The 9,369-nt window shown below is 38.0% G+C and overlaps 1 non-coding gene across 1 annotated transcript; it reads right to left on the bottom strand.

Moving 5' to 3' along the window:
• Nucleotides 1-784: 784 nt before the first annotated feature.
• LOC115853974 (small nucleolar RNA U3) lies at nucleotides 785-995 on the bottom strand. The gene has a single exon (XR_004039814.2). It is a non-coding gene; the product is annotated as a small nucleolar RNA U3 (small nucleolar RNA).
• Nucleotides 996-9,369: the final 8,374 nt, after the last annotated feature.

Genomic DNA, 9,369 nt, shown 5'->3' with positions numbered 1-9,369 from the left:
TTTTAGTGTCAAATCCAAAAATATCATTACCAAGGTGGATGTCAAGAAACTTACTACTTATGTTCTCTTCTAGGAGTTCTATGGTTTCAGGTCTTACATTCAAGTCTTTAATCCATTTTGAGTTAATTTTTGTGTATGGTGTAAAAGATAATGGTCCAACTTCATTCTTTTGCATGTGGCTGTTCGGTTTTCCCAACACCATTTATTGAAGAGACTGTCCTTTCCCCGTTGTATATTCTTGGCTCCTTTCTCATAAATTACTTGACGATATATGTATGGGTTTATTTCTGGGCTCTATTCTGTTCCATCAATCTATGAGTCCAAAACTATTGTTTCTTAAATTTAAGTGGAATTGAGTTGGTTCAGGGGTAGCACTGGTAGTTATTAATCCAGAAAAGGAATTTTGGTGTATTCTGTATAAATGGATCTTAACATGCTCTTAAATAGAGATGAGATGTTTCAGTGTGCTCATTAACTTGAGCCAAAAATTACATGAAACCTTTCCTCTCATGAGGAGAAAGAGTAAAAAAGTACAAATTGGTTTATTGAAGATGACTAATAATTCTATAGTTAAATTTTCAAATTAAAAAAAAAACCTACCCTTATTTCTAAGCCATTAAACTCTTATAAAGAATAAAGTTAATAAATAAAATTATCATATTGACTGATGTCACCAATTTTATTGTTTGTTTTGATTTTATAATTTTTTTTGCAATTTCATATTCCTCCAGTTTGTAGGTTAATTAGAAAGTACTTTGAAACTTCTTTTTTTGTTGTTTGTTTTACTCAGGCAGTGTCCTCTTCCTCTTGCTCTCCCAAAGGAAGAGAAGAATGATCATCAGTGGCCAATGGCAGTTGCAGAACCAACACCAAGAACCAGCTTCACACTCAGGAGAGAACACTAAGCTTCTTCCTCAGAGTTTCAAGTGCTCTGCACATTCAGAGAAACTTCTCTCATAATGAACTACAGAAATGATCCCTGAAAACATAATCTTTGAAATTCCTATTTTCGGTGCAGGCAGTTCCTGACTTATGGTGGTTCCACGATTTTTCAACTTTACAATGATACAAAAGCAATATTCATCCAGTGGAAACTGTACTTCAAGTTTTGAATTTTGATCTTTTCCTGGGCTAGTGATTTTCCCTAAGATATTCTCTTGTGATGCTGGGCAGCGGCAGTGCTGCAGCTCCCAGTCAGCCACGCAATCACGAGGATAAACAACTCGTACACTTACAACTATTCTGTGCCCATACACCCATTCTGTTTTTTTCTTTTCCTTACAGTATTCAATAAATTACAGGTGACATTTCAACATTTTAGTACAAAACAGTCTTTGTGTTAGATGATTTTGCCCAACAGTAGGCTAATGTACGTGTTCTGAGTACATTTAAGGGAGGCTGCACTAAGCTGTGATGTACAGTAGGTTAGGTAGATTAATGTGGTTTCAACTTAATATTTTCAACTTATAATGGGCTTATTGAGACTCAATCCACCGTAAACTGAGAAAGATCTGTGTTATACTTCTCTTGAGTCTATATAGGGCAATTGCTACATATGTAGGGTGTACATATAATTTATTTTCTAAATTGGAGCAAAACTGAGAAATAAAAGGTGCACTAGAACCTAGGACAATGGGTGTAATTGTGACTGTCCCCAGCACACCAAAATATCTCATCACCCTATAGACATGTATTGGAGAAGCACATTTCTTTCCACGGTTTTTGTGTCCTGAAGGGAAAGAAATTTCCAGAATAGTATGGTAGAAACACTTTTATCTTTTCTCTGCCTCTTCCCTTATCCCTCCCCAGAAGAGGAGGAGATTCATGTGTCTGGGAGAAAACTGAGCATGTAATCTCCAAGTACAACCACTGCCAAAGCAACCAATGTAATACTTGATACTTCCAAAAATAAAGATTTTCCCAGATGCTTGCTGCAGAAGGTTCTGATATTATATAAAATGATAAATGTTTGCTTGATAATTCTAATTTTCAATATCCATGTGGAGTTTTGAAAAATTAAATTAAAAAATATCTCTGTCTTCACTACAACTCCCTCTACTGTAAATCTTTTCAAAGTCTTCAGGTAGAAACTTCTTTTTAAAGGAAAGCTTTCTTCTCATTTTTACGTATCATCAAAAGATGCCTTCTCTGTTTCTGAGAATCCTCTGTTTAATAAAATTTAAATTTAGCTTTTGCCTTTTTGCACTCATTAAGGGTGCAAATCAAGTTCAACCTACTTTATTTTGTGTATTCTTGAGCTACATTTATTATTAATCTAAAATTTAAAATCTAACCCAAATTGTGGAGCCCAAGTTGGGAAGTTTTTGTTTTTGTTTTTCATCTTTTAAAGACTTCCCTACAAAAGAGTGCCAATGAGTATATGTCACTTTTGAGCAGCCTATAGATCTTTCCATGGTATTGAATCTTTAATTTTAAAGACAGAAACAAAAGATACTAAAAGCAAAGCTAAACATTAACAAATGCCTATTTTCAACTGCTTGAAAAAATAAGATGGCTTAATAAATAAAAAAGAAAGATGCAGGGCTTCCCTGGTGGCGCAGTGGTTGAGAGTCCGCCTGCCGATGCGGGGCGCGGGTTCGTGCCCTGGTCCGGGAGGATCCCACGTGCCGCGGAGCGGCTGGGCCTGTGAGCCATGGCCTCTGAGCCTGCGTGTCCGGAGTCTGTGCTCCGCAGCGGGAGAGGCCACAACAGTGAGAGGCCCACGTACCACACACACACACAGACACACAGACACACAGACACACAGACACACACACACACACAAAAAGAAAGATGCAGTACTGTTCCAAATATATCTTTTAGATTATGAAATATCTACAGTCGTATACTACTGTATCAGCTAGCATTACCCATATCTCTTAAATCCACTAGTATTTCAGGACTAAAAGACATCAAGCTCCTGATTATCTACTATGACTCTAAATATAGTGTCAGTTTGTTCTTTTACCTCTTCAGGAGTAAATTCAGTTGAGTATATGGGAGTCAAGAGGCCTGAACCATCCAGGCATCTTTTTTTGAGACGGAATCCTCTCTTTACTCTAGCTGAAGGATCCCTAGGGAGAGACATCAAGAGGACACAGAGACTGCACTTGAGTCTGAGGAAGAATGCTGCCTTCACTAAGTGGATTCACTCATAAAACCCATAACTGTCTTGAAACTGCTATACTGAAGGTCATTAGTCAGCATCTGATTGCCTCAGCAAGTTGTCTTTTCTTGGTTCTCATCTTGCACAGCTCATTACCTTCTTTAAATGCTTGTGGACTCTTATCCTTGGGTACACTGTCCTGACTTCCCTTTTCTCTCGTGGCTTTTGTTTTTTCCTTCTGTTAGTGGATATTTTCTCTCCTTCTTCAATTTTGAGGTGATTTCCAAAATCTTCTTGTCTCACCTTTTGCCTGTAGATATTTTCTTCCTTTGTGTCAACCGCCTCCTCAACAAAGAAGATTCCCACTTCTATACTTCTAGAAAAATTCCTAACTTCCTGCTAGACTTCTCCACCTCGAGCTATCTACACCTCGCAAAGCAGCGTGTGTTACCATTTGCGCAGGCCCTTTGTCTCTCTTCCTCTGTGGTTTTCTTCCTGCTCTTCCCTCCATCTGGAGCCCCTTTGCAAATTCAACCTGTTCAAATCCTGCTTAAGTTCAAGCCTCAAATACACTTCCAGCTCAAAGCTTATCAAGACTTCCTTTAACCACATTTGATATCTTCACGTTTTGAACTCAGGTGGCACTCTGGGTTGTCTAACTTACAGAAATGATTCAACTTCGTATAATTTGTTGGTTATTTATATATCCTTATGCTGTAATTCATAATTTACTCGTACTATACTATATACATGTTAAGAAAATGTAGCTTTCCCCCCCTATAGCCAGGCTGATTACCTTCACAAGCCACCACCCACTGATGTGAATAAAGCACAGTAGTAAATGGCATATATGACATGACAATTTTTTCCTAAAGAAACATGTGATGAGTGTGGTTATTCACATATTTTTCCTGACTTTACCCACCATTGAGGATAAATGGTTCACATGTGTAATAATACACAAACTCCAGTGTCTGAGACCCCTCATGTGGCTATACAATACTTTACTCTGTCCCCTCCAATTTGTAACTTGAGGAGTCCTAGAGGAAGGGAGAAGAAAGATCCTGACTTAATCAGCACGTTGCATTCCTTCTGCTCCAGTGTCCTTTGCCCAGACTTTATGACCCCTTGTCACAGTTTACTCAAGGGGTTTGTTCCACCCCTTTTCTGTGTGGCTACCAATCTACTCCACTCCTCCAAAGAGCGATCTTCTTATCTCTCCCCAGATATCTGAGAAGCTTGCTATTTTAATTCCACGGGGAAATTATAGGTCCCTGTGGCAGTAGGAATCACAGTGCTTTCTTCTATATCATTGTTCTCTTTTATCCAGAGCAGTCAAGCTCTTGAAGGGAGGAGACAAAGAAGGGTCAGAAGATGGTCAAGCCCAGTATCACACTGTACTTGTACCTGTTCCCTCCAATCTTTGGATGCTGGACCTCAATCTACCTACCCTTCAAGAATACTATACTTTTCTTGTACCCGCTCCAGCCGAATCTCTTTCAGGGAGCCTGAGTTCATCTGACAGATCTTACAAATTGGAAACCTATCTGCAGGGAAGATTCATATTTTCTCCCACAGTCCTAGACTCTGAAGATCAGAAAATATGTCTGGACTCCTGTTCCAGTGTCCTTGAGGTCATTAGACTGACGTGGCTCTAATGCCATTGAAATCTGTGTAAGTAAGCAAACCAAAGTCTAAGTCTGTATTTTATAAGCTTTATAGAAAATTTTTTACTCCTTTGTTATTAATTTTTTTGTAGGGGAATTTAAATAATTTGAATTTGACCTGACATCATTTTATTACAAATTGGAAATATGGGTGAATTTGAACAAATGCTCTATGGAGTCAAATCTGCTTTAATCATTATTTCCTTTCTTTTTCTTTTTAGAAAACTACTATGGCTCTCTCTGAGAAAATCAAAACCGTAAGTAACCTGCAGGTAAAAAATAAATCTATTGATGCCATGTGGCTTCTACAGGGCTCCAACTTTCATGCAAACAAGACATGCCTTGAGAGAAAATTTCACCTATGTCTGGAATGCCCCACAGCACATTGTAAGAGGCTCTATGATGTTGTTATAAACCTTTGTTGGTTTAAAGTTGTTGTAAACTGCAGTGTGATTTTTTACTGGATCCTAAGTTAAGTGTTATCATAATGAACTTAGTGGTTGTTGATTTCATCATATGTAAAAAACATATCTATCTGGGATACGTCACAAAGTTTACTGTCATTGAGTGGAAAGAATGAAATCCCCAATTACATATGAATTTGGAGATATATATAGACATATATATCTGTATATATGTCTCTATACACACACCACACACACACACGTGTGTGTTTAGAACCATGTTAATTGGTTCACATTTTAGTTGAAGAACATGCATAACAAAAAGCTAAACCACATCTTTTTCACCTTTGACACTGTCCTGGGCAGAATTGAAAGTGAGGCCCACAGAACTCTGAATGCTATTGGCAAAATGATGTCCCTTTCCCAATACTTCTCACTACAGAATATCTAAGATACCAATGACAAGTAGGAGGCTGTAATTGGAACTGATGACTTACCTCCCTTTAGGACTCCATCAGAATGCATTCCATCATGCCTTTAACACATAAAGCCCAAACTCCCAGGTTATTTTTATCACTTGTATTTTCCTCTATACCCTGTCATGGAGCCAAATTCACATCCCTCCCTGACCTGACAAACCTGTCCATTATATCCTCTGTAATTTAAAATCTGTCGTCAAGAAAATCCCCTAGATCATACATCTCTTTTTCTGAATGGTCACTTAACTTTCTTGATATAACAGAAAACTGGCTGTCTTCTGCTTCTCCTGCAGCATTCTTTTTAAGTTTATTCTTTAATTATGGTAAAGTAAACATACAATCAACTTACCATTTTAATGATTTTTCAAATGTACAGTTCAGTGATATTAAGTACATTCACATTGTTGTACAATCACCTCCACTGTCTACCTCCTGGACTTGTTTCCCTGAAGCCCTCTTGATTGATGGTTATTTTCTCTCTCACCTGTCACCTCCCATTGGACAGGGAAGGAGCAGGTGTCCCCTCATTACTGTTTGGGACCATTGCCCTTCCATTCGCTACTTATTGGACAACCCCAATTTACTGAAGCGTATGGCATCAGTTTAAACTGAACATCAGGCCAAACCTCTCAGAGCTGCATCATCCACAGATCGCTAGTTGCGATGACCAGATTTTAGCACTTTGGTCACTCGATATAGAGTTAAATTCAAAGTTCAATTTAAAAAAGTTAATATTTTTCTTTTTTCTTTGGCTTAAATCCTTTGGGAACATATCTGTCATGAGAGAAGGGAGGTATGTTTTGCTTCTTCTCCATTGTCTTTCTTCCAAATACTAGGCTGCTGCTGGCTCCTTCAGGGTGGAAGAGGGGATGGAGTGGCTTCAGGGAGAAGCAGGAAATGTTTACTTGAGACGTATCAATCTGTAATTGAATCTTTAAACCTGACTTTTGTCTTATGAGGGCTTTCATGGCAAAACAAGAGAAAAAGTTAAAAGACGATGAGAAACTGGGAAATACTTCATGCTATTTAATGGAACTACATAATATATTTCATAATATATTTAACAAACTCCACATGTGTATGTTGTTTCTAGCTTTTCTCTATTGCAAATATAGCTCCCATGAACACAATTTTGTCAATGTTTTCCCATTTAAATCGATTTTATTTTTTAAAGAATTTTTAAGTTCACAGCAAAACTGAGCAGAAAGAGTTTTCCTACCTCCCCCCACCCCGTCTCCACACATGCACAGCCGCCCCCGCTGTCAGTATCCCGCATCAGAACGGTACATTACAGTCGGTGAACGTAGAGCGATGCATCATCATCACCCAAAGTCTACAGTTTACATTAGGGTTAACTCTTGATGTTGTACATTTTACAACATCAGGGTTTTGAAAAATGACATGAATCCACGATTGTCGTATCATATAGAATAGTTTCACTGCCCTAGAAGTCCACGGATTTTTTTTTTTTTTTTCTTTTTCGGTACGCGGACCTCTCACTGTTGTGGCCTCTCCCGTTGTGGAGCAAGGCTCTGGACGCGCAGGCTCAGCGGCCATGGCTCACGGGCCTAGCCGCTCCGCGGCATGTGGGATCTTCCCGGACCAGGGCACGAACCCGTGTCCCCTGCATCGGCAGGCGGACTCTCAACCACTATGACACCAGGGAAGCCCCACTGATTTTTTTTTTTTTTACTGTCTCCGTTGCCTTTTCCAGCAGGTTATATACTGAGAATACTTTTCAGATTGGTTTCTTTCACTTAGTAATATGCACTTCATGGCTTGATAGCACATTTCTTTTCAAGGCTGAACAATATGCCATTGTCTGAATGTACCACAGTTTATTCATCCATTCACCTGTTGAAGGGCCTCTTAGCGGCTTCCAACTTTTGGCGGTTATGATTAAAGCTGCATTCTTGTGCAGGTTTTTGTGTGGACATAAGTTTTTAAGTAATTTGGGTAAATACCAAGGAGCAAAATTTCTCTATCAAATTGTAAGAGTATATTTAGCGTTGTAAAAAACTGGCAAACTGTCTTCCAAATTAGCTGTTGCATTTTGCATATCTTCTTTAGGGAGGTGTCTATTCAGATCTTTTCCCTTTTAAAATCAGGTTGTTGGGTTTTAAGAGTTTTTGGTAGATTTTGGATAATAATCTTTTATCAGATATGCTTTTTGCAAATATTCTCTCCCAGTCTTCAGCTTGTCTTTTCATTCTCTTGATATCATCTTTCACAGAGCAGAAGTCTTTAATTTTCCCAAAGTCCAGCTGTTCATTCAATAAGTTTAGGAGGAAAAGAAACATAGCACCATGACAAAAAGTTGGAGGATCTCAGAGGTCTCTAACCCGCCTCTCACTCAGACATGGATCTTTTCTTACCTGCTTTAGCACTTTTTGATGGGGCTCTCCCCATTCCAGAAGGAAAACTGCCCTATGGGGACAGTATTAATCCCTGGAAAGTTCTTGAGTATGTTGAGTCTACTCTGCCTCTGGATAACTTCATACCACTACTAGTTCTAATTCTAACTTCTCGTGAAACACAGAATAAATCAAATCCTTATTTCAAAAGTCAGTTCTCCAGGTATTTGAAGACACCAGTCATGCCTACCAAAGTCTTCTCAATAAGTTATTCCTCAAGTAACAGATCTCTCAAATCATGTCACTTTCTCAAATCCTTTTGGGAAAAAGACTAGGTTATATTTATTCATTCAAAAAATATTTATTGAGTTGCTACAGTATGTCAGATAAAATATGTTATTAATAATATTGAGTAGAAAATAATAATAATCCATGCAGATAGTTTGTCTTGATAGAAAATGAGAGAATGAGATGAGCCATATTTTAATGAAAGTCTGTTTCATAACTTTCCCATTTTTTGGTACTTTTTGATTTTGGAAGTAAATTATGGGCTAAATAAATGAGCTCTACTTCAGAAGACTAAAACTCTAGTATTACCTGAATAATAGTATATTGAAGTGTTTTAATACTATCTTGTTGCTTTCCATTTTTCACATATCAACAAAGAGTATGGATCTTTCTCATTTATTGTCTAAATAACATTTATTATGTTATCATAATATCATTATGTTCTTCATATTATAATTACAAAATCACTTAAAACCAACTCTGCTGAATATTTTCTTTCCAGTGTCTCAATTTAACTGAGAGACTTGATTTTCATTTAATGAACAGAATACTAGTTAGTATAATGGAAGAATGATTTTCTTTCTTGTTTCATTACTTCGACAAATTGTGAAACACAAGTACTAGTGTTAGTAGAGACTTCATACAATGCAGAGGAGCTTTGCTGTAGCATGGCCACTTTCTCATTCTGGCTTTTGAACACTTTGCCTTTCTACTGGATCTCTGATTCTCCACTCCTTGTAGGGAAGGAAAGAATGCAGATGGTCCGTCAATCATTCCCTCTGTCTTTCATCTCTCCTTATTTCCTGCTTCTTTACTCTTGGTCTATAATCATGAATGTAACCTCCTCTCTTTCTCATCTTGGTGAATTATAATCTATTTAGTCACCCAACTTGAGAGTCACTTGGCTGCCTCCCCTCTCTTTCCATTACCCAGTAGGTAACTAAAACTAATCCATCTTAATTTCCAAATAACTGTTCAGTCTGTCTCCTCTGCTTTACAAGGACTGACCTTGCCTTTGTTGAGGCCCTCATCTTTTCTCACTGAACAGTTTCCATCATCTCCTATTTGGGG

The sequence above is a fragment of the Globicephala melas genome, chromosome 9 (genome assembly GCF_963455315.2).
Source record: "Globicephala melas chromosome 9, mGloMel1.2, whole genome shotgun sequence".
Classification (NCBI taxonomy): domain Eukaryota; kingdom Metazoa; phylum Chordata; class Mammalia; order Artiodactyla; family Delphinidae; genus Globicephala; species Globicephala melas.
This window is presented reverse-complemented; position numbering and strand designations above follow the sequence as displayed.